Here is a 21,678-nt window from a genome sequence, read left to right on the forward strand (position 1 = left end):
GAGTGAGAGTGAGGGGGGGGGGGAGGGAGAGGGGGGGGAGAGAGGAGAGAAGGGGGAGAGAGAGAGGGGGGGGGAGAGAGGAGGGGAAATAGAGGGGGAGGGGGGAGAGAGAGAGAGAGAGAGAGAGGGGAGGGGAGAGAGGATAGGAGAGAAAGAGGAGGGGGAGAGAAAGCGGGGAGGGGAGAGGTGAGAGGCTTAGGGAGGGGGGGAGAGGGGGGGGGGGGAGAGGGGGGGGGGTTGGGGGAGAGTGGAGAGGGGGGAGAGGGGGGGAGGAGAGAGGGGGGGGGAGAGGAGGGGGGGGGAGAGAGGAAGGGGGGAGGGAGAGGACAGGGGGGAGGGGAGAGAGGAGAGAGAGAGAGAGAGAGAGAGAGAGAGGAGGAGGGCGGTGCTTCAAACCACTCACCAAAAGTTGCCAAGCCGGCCAGCGAGCGAGGGAGCGAGGAGCAAGCAGCAAGCAGCCCGGGCCACAGCAGTGGGTAGGGTGGGACATACACACACACACACGGGGGGAAATGCTGCTACCACAACGCGCAGTGCCTCCGTGCCCAGCCCGCTTGCCTCTCTGCTTCTGTGTGCAAACTCCCCATCATCCGAACGACCCACCCTTTTGTTTCATCCTTGCCTTTACTACAAGACAGAAAATATAAACGAGACGATCCTATGACCTGGGTAAGTCAACTTTTTTTGTTGTTGAAGAAAACAGCCCCCCCCCCCCCAAAAAAAAAAACCTTCAAATGCCTTCAAACCGATCTGAATTTAAATGTTTGCCTCTACATTCTTCTCGCCAGCAAGTCCAGGACAAGGGGTCACAGCTTAAGGATAAGGGGGAAATCCTTTAGAACCGAGATGAGGAGAACTTTTTTCACACAGAGAGTGGGGAATCTCTGGAACTCTCTGCCACAGAGGGTAGTTGAGGCCAGTTCATTGGCTATATTTAAGAGGGGGTTAGATGTGGCCCTTGTGGCCAAGGGGATCAGGGGGTATGGAGAGAAGGCAGGTACGGGATACTGAGTTGGATGATCAGCCATGATCATATTGAATGGCGGTGCAGGCTCGAAGGGCCGAATGGCCTACTCCTGCACCTAATTTCTATGTTTCTATGTTTCTAAAGATCTATTCCACAATTTCCTTGATCCACATTGCGTTTTCTCGTTTTCACACCTTACACTTTCTTATCTCTCTATCTCCCTCTCCCCCGACTCTCAGTCTGAAGAAGGGTCTCGACCCGAAACATCATCCATTCCTTCTCTCCAGAGATGCTGCCCGTCCCGCCGAGTTACTCCAGCATTTTGTGTCTTATCTTCAGTGTAAAGCAGCATCTGCAGTTCCTTCCCTGCACAACTCGAAGTGTTTGTTGTCTTAAGAAGGAACTGCAGATGCCGGAAAATGGAAGGTAGACAAAAATGCTGGAGAGACTCAGCGGGTGAGGCAGCATCTATGGAGCGAAGGAAATAGGGCCGGTGCTGGCTCGAAGGGCCGAATGGCCTCCTCCTGCGCCTATTTTCGATGAAACCCTTCTTCAGACGGAATTAAATGTTTGTAGTTTTTTTCTATCTCAAAGAAAGAGGTATTTTTCAAGATAAAATTTCAAAGAGAAATCTGCATCAAGGGTTGATGAAGGAGCCAACCGCATCCCCCGGTCTCTGAAACACGGAAGGCGAACCTCTAAAGTGGGACACAAAATGCTGGAGTAACTCAGCGGGACAGGCAACATATACTGAAGATAGACACACAAAGCTGGAGTAACTCAGCGGGACAGGCAGCATCTCTGGAGAGAAGGAATGGATGATGTTTCGGGTCGAGACCTTTCTTCAGACTGAAATATACTTTGTGTGAGAGGGAAGATACTTTGTGCAGTCAGATGCTGAGACACAAAATGCTGGAGTAACTCAGCGGGTCAGGCAGCATTTGTGGAGAAGCTATTTCCTTCGCTCCATAGATGCTGCTGCACCCGCTGAGTTTCTCCAGCATTTTTGTCTACCTTCGATTTTCCAGCATCTGCAGTTCCTTCTTAAAACAACTCTGTGGAGAAGCTGTCCCGACTCAACCCATTATTCCTTCTCTGCAGAGATGCTGCCTGTCCCGCTGAGTTACTCCAGCATCTTGTGTCTTGTCTTCGGTTTAAACCGGCGCCTGCTGTTCCTTCCTGCACAATGTACGTACAACTGCACGGAGACGGGGATATTCATCCCCGGGGACAGTTAGTTCTGGGACGCATCTACATCGGGAGGAGCCGTCACTTACACTAGAGCGGGACTGGCGTGGAATGGGAACCATCTGGGCTTATAGCGAGCGGCCCAGGCCGGACGTACCGAAGTGGGACACAAAATGCTGGAGTAACTCAGCGGGCCAGGCGGCATTTACTTCCCCCAAGTATTGTCTAAACCCGCGGTGCCCGGGGCCGCCAGTAAACTGAATTACTCCAGCATTCTGCGTCTATATTCGGTGTATATTGCCTGACCCACTGAGTTACTCCAGCATTCTGTGTCTATGTTCAGTAGATGCTGCCTGACCCGCTGAGTTACTCCAGAATTTTGTGTCTATATTCAGTAGATGTTGCCTGACCCGCTGAGTTACTCCAGCATGTTGTGTCTATATTCAGTAGATGCTGCCTGACCCGCTGAGTTACACCAGCATGTTGTGTCTATGTTCAGTAGATGCTGCCTGACCCACTGAGTTACACCAGCATGTTGTATCTATATTCAGTAGATGCTGCCTGACCCATTTAGTTACTCCAGCATTTTTGTGACTATCTTCAGTATATGCTGCCTGACCCGCTGAGTTACTCCAGCATTTTTGTGACTATATTCAGTAGATGTTGCCTGTCTCGCTGAGTTACTCCAGCATGTTGTGACTATATTCAGTAGATGCTGCCTGTCTCGCTGAGTTACTCCAGCATTTTGTGTCTATATTCAGTAGATGCTGCCTGACCCACTGAGTTACTCCAGCATTTTTGTGTCTATCTTCAGTATATGTTGCCTGACCCGCTGAGTTACTCCAGCATTTTGTGTCTATATTCAGTAGATGCTGCCTGACCAATTGAGTTACTCGACATTTTGTGCCTATCTGCAGTGTATGTTGCCTGACCCGCTGAGTTACTCCAGCATTTTTGTGTCTATCTTCAGTATATGTTGCCTGACCCGCTGAGTTACTCCAGCATTTTGTGACTATCTTCAGTATATGTTGCCTGTCTCGCTGAGTTACTCCAGCATTTTTGTGTCTATCTTCAGTAGATGCTGCCTGACCCATTGAGTTACTCCAGCATGTTGTGTCTATATTCAGTATATGTTGCCTGGTCCGTTGAGTTACTCCAGCATTTTTGCGTCTATCTTCAGTAGATGCTGCCTGACCCGCTGAGTTACTCCAGCATTTTTGTGTCTATCTTCAGTATATGTTGCCTGACCCGCTGAGTTACTCCAGCATTTTTGATCTATATTCAGTAGATGCTGCCTGACCCATTGAGTTACTCCAGCATTTTTGCGTCTATCTTCAGTATATGTTGCCTGTCTCGCTGAGTTACTGCTGCGTTTTTGTGTCTATCTTCGGTGAAAACCAGCACCTGCAGTCCGCTCGTTCCTACCTCCTACACACCATGGGTCGGGTGATCGGTCGGCTGCAGGGCAGTGCTGGTATCCGCAGGGTGCAGTCAGTGGAGACGACTCCATTTCCCATGGATGCCGGGGTTAGAGGCGGTGGGTCGGAGCGGATCAGTGCCAACCTGTGTGAGAGGGACCAAGAATGAGAGGAATGGCTCGGGTAGATGCACAGAGTCTCCTGTCCAGAGTAGGTGAATCTTGTTCAGAGTAGGTACACAGTAGAATGGCCTACTCCTGCACCTATTGTATATTGAATCGAGCAGTGATACCCACCTTCTTTAAGCTCATGGCCCCCCTTGGGATCTTGTAATTTTTCTAGGCCCCACCTCCCCCTGACATTATTAGTGGAAAAAAAGTACTTCAATATTATAATATAGTAGGAATTTAGAAGATTGAGGGGGGATCTTATAGAAACCTACAACATTCTTAAGGGGTCGGACAGGCTAGATGCAGGAAGATTGTTCCCGATGTTGGGGAAGTCCAGAACAAGGGGTCACACAGTTTAAGGATAAGGGGGAAATCTTTTAGGACCGAGATGAGGAAAACATTTTTCACACAGAGAGTGGTGAATCTGTGGAATTCTCTGCCACAGACGATAGTTGAGGCCACAGTTCATTGGCTATATTTAAGAGGGAGTTAGATGTGGCCCTTGTGGCTAAAGGGATCAGGGGGTATGGAGAGAAGGCTGGTACAGGATACTGAATTGGATGATCAGCCATGATCATATCGAAGGGCCGAATGGCCTACTCCTGCACCTATTTTCATCAAAGATATTTCAACTACATAGATTTAAATTTATTAAACTGAAATTTAGGAGGCAACGGGGTGGTAGGTCTGTGGCCCCCTTCATTGAACATGTGGCCCCCTAAATCCCAACATTTTTCTGTGCCCCCCCTGAAGTTTGCCACGGTGGCCCCAGGATGGGAATCACCGGAATCAAGGATCAGAGGACACAGGTTCAAGGTGAAGGGGAAAAGATTTAATCGGAATTCCAACAGTTTTTCACCAATGCTCACAGCAAAATATAATGTGGCACGGTGGTGCAGCGGTAGAGTTGCTGCCTTACAGCGCTTGCAGCGCTAGAGTCCCGGGTTCCATCCCAACTACGGGTGCTGCCCATACGGAGTTTGCACGTTCTCCCCGTGACCGCGTGGGTTTTCGCCAAGATCTTCGGTTATCTCCCACACTCTAAAGACGTACAGGTGTGTAGGTAAATTGGCTTGGTAGGTGTAAATAGTCCCCAGTGTGTGTAGGATAGTGTTAATGTGCGGGGATCGCTGGTTGGTGCGGTCACGGTGGGCCGTAGGGGCTGTTTCCGCAGTTATCTAGCTTTCAAGAGAGAGCTAGATAGGGCTCTTAAAAATAGCGGAGTCAGGGGATACGGGGAGAAGGCAGGAACGGGGTACTGATTGGGGATGATCAGCCATGATCACATTGAATGGCGGTGCTGGCTCGAAGGGCCGAATGGCCTACTCCTGCACCTATTGTCTATTGTCTATTGAATCTGTAAACTAAACTAAAAATGGCCTTAAGTGGAGTGTAGAAACATAGAAACATAGATAATAGGTGCAGGGGAGTAGGCCATTAGGCCCTTCGAGCCTGCACCGCCATTCAATATGATCATGGCTGATCATCCAACTCAGTATCCTGTACCTGCCGTCTCTCCATAGCCCCTGATCCCTTTAGCCACAAGGGCCACATCTAACTCCCTCTTAAATATAGCCAATGAACTGTGTGGCCTCAACTACCCTCTGTGGCAGAGAGTTCCACAGATTCACCACTCTCTGTGTGAAAAAACAAGGAACTGGTTCTGGTTCTGGCAGAATCTGGTTTACCAATGAAAGATATAAAATGCTGGAGTAACTCAGCAGGTCGGGCAGCAACCCTGGAGAACATGGAGAGGTGGCGTTTGGATCCTTCTTAGGTGTAGTTTTATGCTTCAAGATGTTTATAACAGTTTGAGTTGAGTTTATGGTCACGTGTACCGAGGTACAGTGAAAATCTTTTTGTTGCGTGCTAACCAGTTAGCGGAAAGACAATACATGATTACAATCGAGCCGTCCACAGTGTACAAATACATTATAAAAGGGAATACCGTGAATTAGTTTTAGCGCCAGATAAAATTGTACTAATCTCCGACCCTGATCACATATAACATGGCTTTGTGGTTGTTCTGGTCACTGCGTGCGTAGCTTCTAGATGCAAGGGCCATTCGCCGGGGTCTGGAATGGTGCAATGGTGGTTGTAGATTCAGTGGTGGCGATCAAAAGGAAGCTGGGTCAGTATGTGGAAGGAAGAGGCTCGCAGGGGGCGGAAGTTCTGGGAGTGGAGTGAGCTGGAGTGATCTTGCATAACGCTGCTTGGTATCTCATCGACAGGCCCAGAGACTCCTTTTGTTCTGCGAACATTCCCCGAACTGTAAGTGTAGGAACGAACCACAGATGCTGGTTTGCACCGAAGATCGACGATATAGACATAACGTGCCGAATAGTTAAGATGACGGAATGGGAGTGGGAGTGTCTAGGACCAGAGGTTACAGACAACAGACAATAGACAATATGTGCAGGAGTAGGCCATTCGGCCCTTCGAGCCAGCACCGCCATTCAATGTGATCATGGCTGATCATCCCCAATCAGTACCCCGTCCCTGCCTTCTCCCCATATCCCCTGACTCCGCTATCTTTAAGAGCTCTCTCTTGAAAGCATCCAGAGAACCTGCCCCCACCGCCCTCTGAGGCAGAGAATTCCACAGACTCACCACTCTCTGTGAGAAAAAGTGTTTCCTCGTCTCCGTTCTAAATGGCTTACTCCTTATTCTTAAACTGTGTGTGGCCCCTGGTTCTGAACTCCCCCCAACATCGGGAACATGTTTCCTGCTTCGACAGCCTCAGAATTAAAGGACGTTCCTTTAGGAAGAAGATGAGGAGGAATTTCTTTAGTCAGAGGGTGGTGATTCTGTGGAATTCTTTGCCAGAGAAGGCTGTGGAGGCCAAGTCAATGGATATTTTTAAGGCAAAGATAGATGGATTCTTGATTAGTACGGGTGTCAGGGGTTATGGGGAGAAGGCAGGAGAATGGAGTTAGGAGGGAGAGATAGGTCAGCCATGATTGAATGGCAGAGTAGACTTGATGGGCCGAATGGCCTGATTCTGTTCCTGTCAATTACGAACTTATAAATGAGGTTCACGGGCTGGAGAAATGTTCTGGAATTCCTCTTTTCCCAGGGCAGATCAGGGACCAAACCTCGGAGACATCCAAGAGTCTAAGAGGCATCAAGAGTGTTTTAGTGCCAATTGTCCCAGATAGAACAATGCAATTCTTACATGCAGCAGATTTCTTACAACAGAATATGTCAATGTGCTGGTAATCTGTTTATGGTAAAATTGAACTGAACACAGCAAAACTAAATATGCAGGTTCCCCTCCATCAGTCAACTAGGAACCTGCTGAAGTTCCTGGAATCTGCTTCATAGATTCTTGAAATTTGATAAGAATTCAGTTGAAAACAGATGTGTAGTGAGCTACACAGTGTTTGCAGGCAGCTTGAGGGAGGTTGAGCAGACCGACTAGGAGTTGTTTAGTTTAGAGATACAGCACGGAAACAGGCCCTTCAGCCCACCGAGTCCTTGTTGACCAGCGATCCCTGCACATTAACTCTACCCTACACACACACACACACACACACACACACACACACACACACACACACACACACACACACACACACACACACACACACACACACACACACACACACACACACACACACACACACACACACACACACACACACACGCCAATTTACACAAACACCAAGCCAATGAACCCACAAACCTGCGCACCTTTGGAGTGTGGGAGGAAACCGAAGATCTCGGGCACAACCCTCGCGGGTCACGGGGAGAACGTGCAAACTCCGTACAGACAGCACCCGTAGTCAGGATTGAACCTGGGACCCTGGCGCCGCAAGCGCTGTATGGCAGCAACACAACAGCCACCAAATCATAGACAATAGGTGCAGGAGTAGGCCATTCGGCCCTTCGAGCCAGCACCGCCATTCAATGTGATCATGGCTGATCATCCAACTCAGTATCCCGTACCTGCCTTCTCTCCATACCCCCTGATCCCCTTGGCCACAAGGGCCACATCTAACTCCCTCTTAAATCCCTAAAAGTGTTAGCACAGGTGAATACTGTAAACAATGTATTGGGATGCTTGTCTTCCATCAGTTGTGGCATAGAATGTATGGGCAGGGATGTCATGTTACAAAATGCTGGAGTAACTCAGCGGGGCAGGCAGCATCTCCGGAGAGAAGGAATGGGTGATGACTCAGGTTGAGACCCTTCCTCTGACTATAGAAATGTGGTTGGGTAAGGTGTGTGATCTGTCGTTTTCACACCTTACCCTTCCTTATCTCTAGTCTCCCCGCTCCCCTGATTCGCAGTGTGAAGAAGGGTCTCGACTCGAGACGTCACCCATTCCTTCTCTCCAGAGATGCTGCCTGTCCCGCTGAGGTTTTTTGTGTCTCTCTTCTGTGTGAACCAGCATCTTGAGTTCTTTCCTCAACATGCCACATCGCAACATTGGTGAAGATGGTGTGTTGCATGCAGTGCTGGCTGCTGCACTATGGGAAAGATGTGTCTGAACAGCAGAGAGCATGGAGGGGGTGGTTCTGTTTGAAATGAGCTGCATGACGAGGCAACAAAGGCAGATACACTCACAGCATCCTGATCAACACATGAATCATCAAAGTTAAGAAGGCCATCGACCTAATGCGAGCAAATGGGTTTAGAGTAGGTAGATGGAACAAGCAGCATAGGCATGGTGGGCTGAAGGGCCTGTTTCTATACTGTAGGACTTTATGATTACACAACTTGCATATCATAATGTCAGAGGAGGCGTGCATGAAACTGATGCTGTCTGTAGAAGGGTCTTGACCCGAAATGGCACCTTTCCAATGTCGCCCAGAGTTGCTGGCTGACCTTCTGAGTTACTACACTTATTTAGAGTTAACTTTAGAGTTTAGAGATACAGTGCAGAAATAGGCCCTTCGGCCCAACGGGTCCATGCAATCCAGCGATCCCCATGCACTAGCATAGAAACATAGAAAATAGGTGCAGGAGTAGGCCATTCAGCCCTTCGAGCCTGCACCGCCATTCAATATGATCATGGCTGATCATCCAACTCAGTATCTTGCACCTGCATTCTCTCCATACCCCCTGATCCCTTTTGCCACAAGGGCCACATCTAACTCCCTCTTAAATATAGCCAATGAACTGGCCTCAACAACCTTCTGTGGCAGAGAATTCCACAGATTCACCACTCTCTGTGTGAAGAATGTTTTTCTCATCTTGGTCCTAAAAGATTTCCCCCTTAACACCACCCTACACCCACTAGGGACAATTTTTACATTTACCAAGCCAATACCTGTATGTCTTTGGAGGTAGACAAAAATGCTGGAGAAACTCAGCTGGTGCAGCAGCATCTATGGAGCGAAGGAGATAGGCAACGTTTCGGGCCGAAACCCTTCTTCAGACTTTCTTTGGAGTGTGGGAGGAAACCGAAGATCCCGGAGATGCCGCCTGTCCCGCTGAGTTACTCCAGCATTTTGTGTCTATCCTCGGCTTAGATCGGCATCTGCAGTTCCCTCCTACAACCTACAAGCCCGCACGTCTTTGGGAGTGCGGGAGGAAACCGGAGCACCCGGAGGAAACCCACGCAGGTCACGGGGAGAACGTGCAAACTCCGTACAGACAGCACCCGTAGTTAGGATCGAACCCGGGTCTCTGTTGCTATGAGGCAGCGACTCTACCGCTGGTGAAAGAACAATTAGGGGCTGTCACTGGTATGTAAGAAAAAAAACAACTTCTGAAAGCATCTTCAAGGGGCAAGAGAGTTGTGCGAATAGAATTAAAACCGATATTATATAAAATATATAATATTGTATAATAGATCTGTGAAATTGAAATATCCTGTCATGTGTTCTCACACAAATAACCCTCTCACTGTTTTCTCTTCCTCTGAAAAACATGTTAAAAAGTGATTTAAATACTTGGAGTCAGTAATTTCGAACTCGCATCTAATCTCGGTTCATTATCAATTAACGCGAATCACGTAATGAATGTAAGTTTACTACTTAGCAACTAACATCACATGCGTTGTCTTCAAATTATCAAAGGTATTTTAGTGGTCACATTCACATACACCTAGGTGCAGTGAAGTGAAATGCTTCTTGCCATTTTGCAGCACATAAAGAAGGAATACAGACATAACTTTAATAAGAGTTTTAAACATAAAGAACATCCCCACACAATGGTTTCCATTATGAGGGAAGGCACAATGTCCAGTCTCCAACCCCAGTTCACCCATAGTCGGGCCCATTGAGGCCTCCACAGTTGCCTCTACGGAGGCCCGATGTTCCAGGCCGTTCTCGCCGGGTGATGTTGCTCCGGTGTCGGGAGAGTCCTCTCAGCGGCTTGGGGGACCCTGGAACGGCCACTTCCGCACTGGAGGCCGCGGCTTCCGAAGCCGACAAGGCCGCGCCGGTTGGAGCTCCACAACTGGCGATCTCATCTAGAGATCCCAGGCTCCCGGTGTAAAGTTCAGCGCCGCCGCCCACAGCTGGCCGCTCCACAGTCCCGCAGCTCCGTGATGTTTATCTCGGCGGTCTTCAGCTCACCGGAACTCCAGCGCGGCGACCCGGACAAGGCATCGCCCGCTCCGCTCCACGATAGCGCTCCAGCGCTGTGCCGCCGCCGAAGCCAAGGTTCTGGGGCGGTCCCCGACAGGAAACGCTGGTAGGCCGCGAGGACGGGTCGAAGCTGCAGTCCGGAGAAAAGCTGCCTCTCCGACCAGAGACTCTGAAAGGTAGTTTCCCCCTTCCTCCTCCCCCCACATACAAAAGTCTAGACCTCCACAACAAAACACTTAACTAACTAAAATAAAAAATAAAAAGATGAAAAGACAGACAGCTGCTGGCTGGGCAGCCATGCACAGGACAGAGCACCCTACATTATTGTTCCACAAAGAACCTTTGAGCAGTTGCCTTAAAGATATCAACTGCAATGCCTATGGTGCAAGCCAACCTGGAAGAATGTAGAAACAGGGAACTGCAGATGCACTTGTGTGCACAAAAAAACACAAAGTGCTGGAGTAACTCAATGGGCCAAGCAGCATCTCTGGAGAACATGGATAAGTAACGTTTCAGGTCAGAACCCTTCTTCGGACTGATATTCACAATATAGACATAAGTGCTGGAGAAACTCAGCGGGTGCAGCAGCATCTATGGAGCGAAGGAAATAGGCAACGTTTCGGGCCAAAACCCTTCTTCAGACTGAAGACTAAATACAGGCGTCATGTGTTCGACATGTCGAGGGATAAAATCGACAGATCACAGCAGACTTGATTGTGTGGAGAAAAAGGATAAATAATAGACCTGTCCCATGGTACGAGTTCATTCCAAGAGCTCTCCCGAGTTCAAAATAATTCAAACACATGGTAGGCACGGAGAATGAATGTAGTGGGTACATCGGAGCTTGGGGACGTCTCTTAGCGGATCATAACGCTAACGGCAGGTACTGGGGAAGACTCGCTAATGGCAGGTAAGCACGGAAAAGACTCATGAAGATCTTTCAACAAGTTGAAAAATGTCCACGAGAGCCCCGAGTACCTACGAGCGGCCATTACCGTAAATCTCCGAGTTCGAATCAGGGCAAAACTCTGGAGCGAGAGCTCTTGGAATGAACTCGTACCGTGGGACAGGGGTTTAACGTATCGGGTCGGGACACTTCTTCGAACTGAGAGCAGACTGCAAGACACTTTGTGTCTTTTGTTGCATGCAAGCAAACTTTGTTTCCACGATAACTTTACAGGAACAAATGGTACTCAGAGAAAACTTGCCACAATATGTGCAGGAGTCCATGAATAGGATTTGAATATTTCTTGTGACTCAGAGCTGAGATCTGGATTTTTGCCACAACACTGCAATTGTTAATGTCTTCACATACCACACAATTTGTGTCGGTTCTTCAGTCTCTGCCGATTGCATAATTTGGGCATATGTCGAAACAAAATGCTGGAGCAACTCAGCGGGACAGGCAACATCTCTGGAGAGGGGGAATGCAAAATTTGGGCACATGTGGTCCGTCTGGTGATTATTTAGTTTAGAGAAACAGCGTGGATTTCGGACCACTGGCCCAACAAGTCCGCGCCGACCAGCGACCCCCTCACACTAACACGATCTCACACACACACACACACACACACACACACACACACACACACACACACACACACACACACACACACACACACACACACACACACACACACACACACACACACACACACACACACACACAAACACACACAAACACAAACACACACACACACACTAGGGGCAATTTACAATTTTACCAAAGCCAATTTGCCTACAAACCAGTACGTCTTTGGAGCGTGGGAGGAAACCGGAGCACCCGGAGAAAACCCACGCAGGTCACTGGCAGAACGTGCCAACTCCGTACAGACAGCACCCGTAGTCAGGATCGAACCCGGGTCTCTGGTGCTGTGAGGCAGCAACTCTACCGCTGCACATTTGTGTCATTTCACGATTCTGGTTGTGAGTGTGAGCAGGCTATTTTGTTCTTGAATTTGGGGGGGGGGGGGAGATATGATTGGGGAATGATTGGTGGGATGTCACCCTTTAGCCTGACACAGAATTGGTCACGGAATGATCATTATGGAAAGGTCCCCACCTGAAGCATTACAGGACCTTTACGGATGAAAACATGATGTAACATCTCCGGAGAAAAGGAACAGGTGACGTTTCATAGAAACATAGACAGTAAGTGCAGGAGTAGGTCATTTGGCCCTTTGAGCCAGCACCACCATTCAATATGATCATGGCTGATCATCCAGAATCAGTACCCCGTTCCTGCTGTCTCCCCATATCCCTTGATCCCATTAGCCCTAAGAGCTCTATCCAACTCTCTCTTGAATACATCCAGTGAATTGGCCTCCACTGCCTTCAGTGGCAGGGAATTCCACAGATTCACAACTCCCTGGGAGAAAATGTTTCGGGTCGAGATCTGAAACGTCACCCGATGCTTCTCCCCAGAGGTGAGCAGCCTGACCCGCTGAGTTACTCCAGCATTTTGTGTCTATCTTCAGTTTACACCAGCGTGTTGCTTCCTGCAGAAATCATGATATAAGGTTGCACAAAAATGCCTTGGACAGAAGACTGAAAGGTGATCTGTCTGAGGTGTTGTATGGAGTCACAAGGATTAAAACACAAAGAAACCCTATCCGTTGGTGAGGACATCCACGGTGAGTTTGGCTCAGAACTGGCTGGAGGTGTGAATCCCAAGATGAATTAACCATGTGAAATTTGCGAGAGAGATAGTGGCATCGGTTTTCAAGATTGTGTGACATTCAAAATAGTCAAATGACATAGAAACATAGACAATAGGTGCAGGAGTAGGCCATTCGGCCCTTCGAGCCTGCACCGCCATTCAATATGATCATGGCTGATCATCCAACTCAGTATCCCATCCCTGCCTTCTCTCCATACCCCCTGATCCCTTCAGCCACAAGGGCCACATCTAACTCCCCCCTAAATATAGCCAATGAACTGTGGCCTCAACTACCTTCTGTGGCAGAGAATTCCACAGATTCACCACTCTCTGTGTGAATAATGATTTTCTCATCTTGGTCCTAAAAGACTTCCCCCTTATCCTTAAACTGTGACCCCTAGTTTAAGGATTTCCCCAACATCGGGAATAATCTTCCTTCATCTAGCCTGTCCAACCCCTTAAGAATTTTGTAAGCTTCTATAAGATCCCCCCTCAATCTTCTAAATTCTAGCGAGTACAAGCCGAGTCTATCCAGTCTTTCCTCATATGAAAGTCCTGCCATCCCAGGAATCAGTCTGGTGAACCTTCTCTGTACTCCCTCTATGGCAACAATGTCTTTCCTCAGATTAGGAGACCAAAACTGTACGCAATGACCTAAATAGAATCTATTGGCGGCCTACCAACTGGATTGGCGCGGCCTTTCCTGCCAGAGCTTCAGCTTTGGCGGCGGTGCAGCGCTGAAGTACCATCGCGGAGCGGGCGATGCCTTACTCAGGATCGCCGTGTGGTAACTCCGGAGTGCTGAGACCGCTGACTCCAACATCGTGGAGCTGTGGCCGCGGGCATTCCAGCCGCGGGCGGCGCTGACTCCAACATCGTGGAGGCCCGGGATCTTTCGCCGAGGTCACCAGTGCGAATCTCCGCCCAGCTCGGCCTGTGGACTTCGGGAGCCGCTCGCGGTCTCCGGTGGGAAGCGGCCGATTTGGAAACTCCAAGCCGCTGAGAGTGTTCTTCCGACGCTGGAGTACCATCAACTGGCGAGAGGGCCTGAAACATCGGGCCTTCGCTGCGGCGACTGTGGAGGCCTCAAATAGGCCACGAACATAGAGGACAAGGACTGAACTTTTACTGCCTTTCCTCACAGTGGGAAACATTGATTCTGTTGTGGGGGGGGGGCCGTTCATGTTAAATTTACAGTGTGTTGTGTTTTTCTTTTTATTTGTATGTCTGTATGGCAACCCAGATTCTTCTGTGTACAGCACTTTGGTTCAACGTGAGTTGATTTTAAATGTGCTATCTATCCATCTATCTATATTTAAAACTCTGTGTGTGTGTGTGTGTGTGTGTGTGTGTTTCTGCCTGTCTTGTGGTTGCCAGCCTGTGGGTGCCAGCCTTTGATTCGTTGCTACGCCAACACCAGACCCAGAAACGCCCAGATTTTTTTCCATTTCGTTAGAGATTTCACTTTTCATTCCAAGTATCCACTCCTCATTAAATTCCGTTGTGTTTATGTACACATTTTAAATAAAATCCTTCTCCCCCCCCCCACTCATTTTGTCGCCTCCAGCTGGCCAGCGACCATAACGGCTGCTGGCGCCTGCCTCTTGCCTCAAAGACGCCATTTAAAAACAGCCGCACTGCTGAGTCCTGAACGGCTTGAGTTGGAGGACCACGTCTCCCATGGGGGCTACGGGTAGGGAACGGCTGCGTTGGGGGAGCAGACCCAACGGGTCTGCACTTGGTCTAGTATATATATAAAAATTGATTGATTGAGTGTGGACTGTTCTATCCAGGTGCTTTGTAACACCTGTTGCTGGAGATGGTCCTTCTCCTTTTTCACAGTGTTGGGTTAGAGATACAGCGCAGAAACAGGCCCTTCGGCCCACTGAGTCCCATCCCCGCACACTAAAACTATCCTACAAACTCTCGGGATAATTTACAATTATACCAAGACAATTAGCCCACGAACCTGTGGAGAGTGGGAGGTACAACCCACGTGGTCACGGGGAGAACGTGCAAACTCCACACAGGCAGAACCCGCAGTCAGGATCAAACCCGGGCCTCTGGCACCGCGAGGCAGCAACTCTACTGCTGCACCACTGTGCTGTTCTAGACTATTTCTATGCATGTCTGTAAGTCGACTACGCAGTGCTTATGTAACGTACTGGTAAACAACAAGTCCTCCAACTCTGACAACCTTAGGTAATATTTTATCTCTTGCTGACACACAGCGCTATAATCACATGTCTCCCCTCCCCGCCCAAACAAATCAAACACCATATGGGAGTCAGGATAGCAGGTCCCACTAAACTGTCCGAGCTTTGACATAGTTTAAAATACTTTGTGTTCTGCCCGTGGCCTTGCAAAGGAATGCCAGAATGCCAAGGATTCAGATGTGGAGAGTTTAGTTTAGTTTAGTTTATGAGTACAGCGTGGAAACAGGCCCTTCGGCCCACCGAGTCTACGCCGCCCACTGATCACCCGTACACTGCCTCTATCCTACACACTAGGGACAATTTACCAAGGAGAGACACAAAATGCTGGAATAACTCAGCGGGTCAGGCAGCGTACCAGAGAACAAGGATCGGTGATATTTCAAGTTCTGATCTTTACATAAAAACATAGACAATAGGTGCAGGAGCAGGCCATTCGGCCCTTCGAGCCTGCACCGCCATTCAATATGATCATGGCTGATCATCCAACTCAGTATCCCATCCTTGTCTTCTCTCCATACCCTTTAGCCACGAGGGCCACATCTAACTCCCTCTTAAATATAGCCAACGAACTGTGGCCTTAATTACCTTCTGTGGCAGAGAAATCCACAGATTCACCACTCTCTGTGTAAAAAAAGTTCTTCTCATCTCGGTTTTAAAGGATTTCCCCCTTATCCTTAAGCTGTGACCCCTTGTTCTGGGCTTCCCCAACATCGGGAACAATCTTCCTGCATCTAGCCTGTCCAACCCCTTAAGAATTTTGTAAGTTTCTATAAGATCCCCCCTCAATCTTCTACCCCTACCCCTACATTCGGAGGTACAACGTGGAAACAAGCCCCTCAGCCCACCGAGTCCGTGCCGACCAGCGATCACCACCTACACAAGCACTATCCTACACACTAGGGACAATTTACAGTTTATTCTAACGTCAATTAACCGACAAACCTGCACGCCTTTGGAATGTGGGAGGAAACTGGAGCTCCCGGAGGAAACACACGTAGGTCACAGGCAGAACGTGCAAACTCTGCGCAGGCAGAAAGCGCCCGAGGTCAGGATCAAACCTGGGTCTCTGGCGCTGTGAGGCAGCAACTCTACCGCTGAGCCCCAGAGAATAGAGCCGTCTCCTAACCATGCTGTAAAATCCACACTCACGTTCAGATCAGCTGGAACTTGTCAAGGGTTTTCAATGCCCCTTTATTTAATTATAGCCTCTCGTCATTTCCTGACAACCACAGCTCACTACAATTCCTCCGTTCTCCCCTTTCATTTACTGAAAAGCAAAACAAGTCAAAGAAAGCTCCACCCTGAAAGTAAACAGTAACTTCATGAAACACTCAGCGGGTCAGCCAGCATCTGCGGAGAGAGAAACATTTATTTGAGTTGTGGAGATACAACGTGGAAGCAGGCCCTTCGGCCCACCGAGTCCGTGCTGTACAAACAATCAGCCCATGCGCTTGTTCTAACCTATTATAGCCTATTTAAGAGGGAGTTACAGGTAGATGTGGCACTTGTGGCTAAAGGGACCAGGGGGTATGGAGAGAAGGCAGGTGCAGGATACTGAGTTGGATGATCAGCCATGATCATATTGAATGGCGGTGCAGGCTCGAAGGGCCGAATGGCCTACTCCTGCACCTATTGTCTATGTTTCTATTGTCCACTATATGGACAATTTACAGAGGCCAATTAACCTGCAACTCTACAAGTTAAAGTCTCAGGTCAATGTCCCGTCATCAAACAGTTCTGATGAAGTGTCATTGACTTAAACCACTGGCATTGCTCCTTAAATCACTTCAGACGATTCTCAACCTGCTGAGTTTTCCCAACACTGTCAGCTTTCCGTTTAAAATCGCATCATCTGCAGCCTTTTGGTTCAATTTCAATCTAAAGAAATGGCTTCTGAATCAAGAGGACTTTTGTAAAATTATAGTTAGACTATCTGCAGTGTTTTTATTTTTGTACTTTCTTTTAAAATTGATATAAATATCTGGTCCAAGGGTCTTTGTCATCTTTCAATGCCGTTATTTTCTTCATCACTATTTTTAAACCGTTTGGCCCGGATAGAATATTAATTTCCTTTGGGGAAAGATGCCATCCTCTAACCCTACTGCAAGCATTGACCTGAAGCATTCACTAGTGCTTTGCTCTCTGCAAATGCTAAATGTTTCCAGCTTATTTAGCTTCCTTTCAGAGTGCCGGCATCTTTTGTGTTTGCATGACGTACTGTATTGTTCTGGCCAGCAGTATCTTTAATCTGAAACTTAAGAATAGTTTCACTTTTTTCCCTATAAAACGCATAGTTTTGTTCTGTTGTTCTGAGCTTGTTGGCAGCACCTCGTGCTTTCTTCCTTTGAGATCAATGGGGTTGATTAAGTGCAAGCAAACAGCTGCTATCCATTAATGGATTCATTTCACTGGCTGATTAAGGGCCTGTCCCACCAGCATGCGACTCCATGCGGCAAGCGCGACCTAACGTGGTCGCTTGAGCCGTACGGCCTCGCGGGGCCGGTCCCACTTCGATCGCCGGAGTTGTGGTCCCGACATCTCGCGGGTCTCCGAAAAACTGACCGTGTTCAAAAATTCCGCGCGGCAACGGCCTGCCGGCCCGCAGCCGCCTCGACGGGCGTGCGCAGCGTCTCGACGCCGTACGTCACGTGCGAACTTCCCGCGGACTTCGCTCGAACTTCACGTCACTCACTCGACCTCCGCGCGGCCCCCGCTTCTGGTTTGGTCGCGCTCGCCGCATGCAGGTCGCATGCTGGTGGGACCGGCCCTTTACAGCGATGACAGCGTCAGAGTGGAAGGGAGGTCGGTTTGTGCGACGGTCTGGGCTGCGTCCACAATTTGATGCGACTTCTTGTGGTCGTGGATGCAGCTGTCTCTGCGTTCGGACGTATCTGTGGAGCGGACAGTTAACGCTCCAGGTTGATGTCCTATCTTCATATCTGAGAACAGCTGATTGCTTAGTTTAGTTTAGAGATACAGCACGGAAACAGGCCCTTCGGCCCACCGACTATGTGCTGCCCAGCTCTCACCTCATACACTAACACTATCCTATACACTAGGGACAATTTACAAGTTTTTTTACCAAAGCCAATGAAACTACAAACCTGTAAGTCTTTGGAGCGTGGGAGGAAACCCAAACACCAACTCATTGCCACAGACGGCTGTTGAGGCCATCAATGGATATTTTTAAGGCAGAGATGGATAGATTCTTGATTAGTAGGAGTGTCATTATGGGGAGAAGGCAGGAGCTGGAGCTGTGCTCATGGTAGGGCCACCCATGGCGGTACGGTCAAGGTAGAGGTCCCTGACAAAGAGCCAATCCAACCGAGACCTCAATGTTGGAACAGGCGGAGGACGATGGCTGACCTTAGTGGAGCATCACAACGGCTGGGAAGGCGGATGAAGGCTGCAGCAGGAAAAGGGTCTCCAGTTGTCTTGGACTCCATGCCACTGGATCCTGACCCAGATCTGTCAAGGACCATGTGGTGGCTGTCTGTGCACCAGTCTCCCCACGTTAAACAAAGTCACGCACAGGCGTCCTCCATGGGAGGACAGTCATCGTTTCGAGTGACCGCTGAAGATTTCTAGAGATACTGCCGTTGAATAAAAACTGAGCTTTTGCTTGTTCTTTGATGGCATTAAAAGCCGGCAGGGTAGTTAGTTACCACTGCTTGCCTTCATTAATATTTATATCACAATCAATGAAACCCTCACACATTGCTGTTTGTGGGAGGGAACTGACAGAAACTTTCTTGAATTAAAACAAGGTTAACACTTGAAGTACTTCAACTGTATAATAATGAGAGCTCTCGAGACTTTCAAAAGATAATCTATCATTTATCTAAAGTCTTTTCTATTCTCGGATATTTTTTAAATGATTACATTTGTCTGGGATGCGCGCATCAGTGGCCAAAGCTCCAATTAGCGCTGTCAGTAAGTTTTCTCGCTGATCCGACACAGGAGGATCTTTAATAGAAGATCCTCATACATGCTGTGCTGAGAGGAACTGCAGATGCTGGTTTACACCAAAGTTGGACACAAAATAGATAGACACAGTAACTCAGCGGAGCAGGCAGCATCTCTGGAGAAAGCGAATAGGTGACGTTTCGGGTCAAACCCCTTCTAAGTTCACGTTCATAAGTGATAGGAGCAGAATTAGGCCATTCGGCCCATCAAGTCTACTCTCCCATTCAATCATGGCTGATCTAACTCTTCCCCCTCAACTCCACTTGGGAGTAGAGATGAGTTTTTAGTCTCGACTTAAAGGAGTCGATGGAGGGGGCAGTTCTGATGGGAAGGGGGATGCTGCTGTTCCAGTCTAGGAGCTGCAACCGCAAAGGCACGGTCACCCCTGAGCTTATGCTTGTGTCCTTCTACCGCTGCTCCATCGAGACTGTGCTGGCGTACTGTATAACCACACGGTATGCCAGCAGCTCTGCAGCGGACAGGAGAGCCCTTCAATAATAATAATAATAATAACTTTATTTGTTAAGCACCTTAAAAACAACCAAAGCTGACCAAAGTGCTGTACAGAAAAAATAAAACAAGCAAGACATCATAAAACAGGCAGAACAACAGAACATACAACTAACACGAGGCGCATAAATTACATACAAAAATCCAAACAATAAATTAAAAAACATAAAACACGAGTACGAACAACGCAGCAAAACCAAGCAAATAAAGTTAATAAACAATTCAACACCTCACTGGTCTACAAAGGCCATGGAGAATAGATATGTCTTCAGGAGTGATTTAAAAACAGCTAGAGAAGGGGCCTGTTTAACGTGCAGAGGCAATCCATTCCAGGGTCATCAACACCGCACAAAAAATCACTGGCTGCCCACTGCCCTCCCTGAAGGACATCTTCAGCTCTCGCTGCCTTGGCAGGGCAGCCAACATCCTGAAGGACCCCTCCCACCCTGGACACAACCTGTTCCACCTGCTGCCCTCTGGCAGACGGTACAGGTCTTTCAAAACTCGCACCAACAGACTCAGAGACAGCTTCTACCCCATAGCCATACGTGAACTCAACAATGCAAAACAAGAAATAACACTCGCATTCAACTGAATGGTTCGACCTCAGCTGCTATTGTTATTTATCTGTAATTTTTTTTAAATGTGTATATATTTTTACCTTTTCTTTGACCTTGAGGTACCAAGCTCAGAGGGGATAGAGCCTTTTCTGTTGCTGCCCCGGCACTCTGGAACACCTTGCCGCTGCAGATCAGACAGGCCCCTTCACTGACCATCTTTAAATCCTCCCTAAAAACTCACTTTTATTCACTGGCTTTCGACACTGGCTGAGACATTGTTCCTGTTTTTAGTGCTTTTAATGTCTTTTAAATTTTTACTGTTTTTATAGTCCTGTCGTCTTAATGGTTTTAGTAGTTTGTAATAACTTCCTGTTAACTTCCCATGTACAGCACTTTGTGGTAACTGATGTTGTCTAAAAGCGCTTTATAAATAAAGTTATTATTATTATTATTCTTATATATTTAAAATTGCTCTTGTGAATCGCATCATGGGATTGACTTTTTAAATTTCGTTGTACCATGTGCAATGACAATGAAGAGATTCAAATTGATGCCTAGACTGTGGGATGTTCAGCAACCCCAAGTCGGCTGATCTGAGATACCTGGAGGTGGTGTGGTGGTGAGCAGACTTTTAATGTAGGTGGGGGCAAACCCGTTGAGGGCTTTGTAGATATAAAGGAGTGACTGAAGAATAGAGGTCTCGACCCGAAACGTCACCCATTCCTTCTCTCCAGAGGTGCTGCCTGTCCCGCTGAGTTACTCCAGCATTTTGTACCTATCTCCAGTTTAAACCAGCACCTGCAGTTCCTTCCTACACATACTCCAGCTGTTTTGGATCTGTCTTCTGAGTTGAAAGAGAGCTTGGCCACGGATCAGATTCCAACTGTAGCTCAGACACTTCCTCGGAGAATTGCCTTCCACTGTGAGCATGTGTTGTGTGAATGTAGCTTTAAATACTTCCGCTCGAGATAAGCAAACTCGAAACCCATGATCTGTGTTATGTTTCTGGAGTTCAATACAGTTATTAGCCTGGATAGAGTGGATGTGGAGAGGATGTTTCCACTAGTGGGAGAGTCTAGGACCAGAGGTCACAGACTCAGAATTAAAGGACGTTCCTTTAGGAAGATGAGGAGGAATTTCTTTAGTCAGAGGGTGGCGAATCTGTGGAATTCTTTGCCACAGAAAGCTGTGGAGGCCAAGTCAATGGATATTTTTAAGAGAGATAGATAGATTGATAGAGATATGTTGCCTGAAACGTTGCCTATTTCCTTCGCTCCATAGATGCTGCCGCACCCGCTGAGTTTCTCCAGCACTTTTGTCTATCTTTGGTTTTCCAGCATCTGCAGTTCCTTCTTAAACACTGTTGCTGAAGGTGCTCCTCAGGTTGACCAGTATGTGTGTCATGGAGGGGGTGAGCTGTGTTGTCCAGGATGCCCTACAGTTTGAGGAGCATCTTCCCCTCCAAGACCAACCCCCAGTGAATCC

The 21,678-nt window shown here is 48.3% G+C and overlaps 1 protein-coding gene across 1 annotated transcript in view; it reads left to right on the forward strand.

The window, feature by feature from the left end:
• Nucleotides 1-394: 394 nt before the first annotated feature.
• LOC129713915 (suppressor of cytokine signaling 1-like) overlaps nt 395-21,678 on the forward strand; it is a 33,149-nt gene continuing 11,865 nt past the window's right edge. Inside the window, exon 1 of the mRNA XM_055663293.1 lies at nt 395-669. The gene's annotated coding sequence lies outside the window, so the exon portion shown is untranslated. The remainder of the gene's footprint in view (nt 670-21,678) is intronic.

This window comes from Leucoraja erinacea, chromosome 37 (assembly GCF_028641065.1).
Source record: "Leucoraja erinacea ecotype New England chromosome 37, Leri_hhj_1, whole genome shotgun sequence".
In the NCBI taxonomy this organism is placed as follows: domain Eukaryota; kingdom Metazoa; phylum Chordata; class Chondrichthyes; order Rajiformes; family Rajidae; genus Leucoraja; species Leucoraja erinaceus.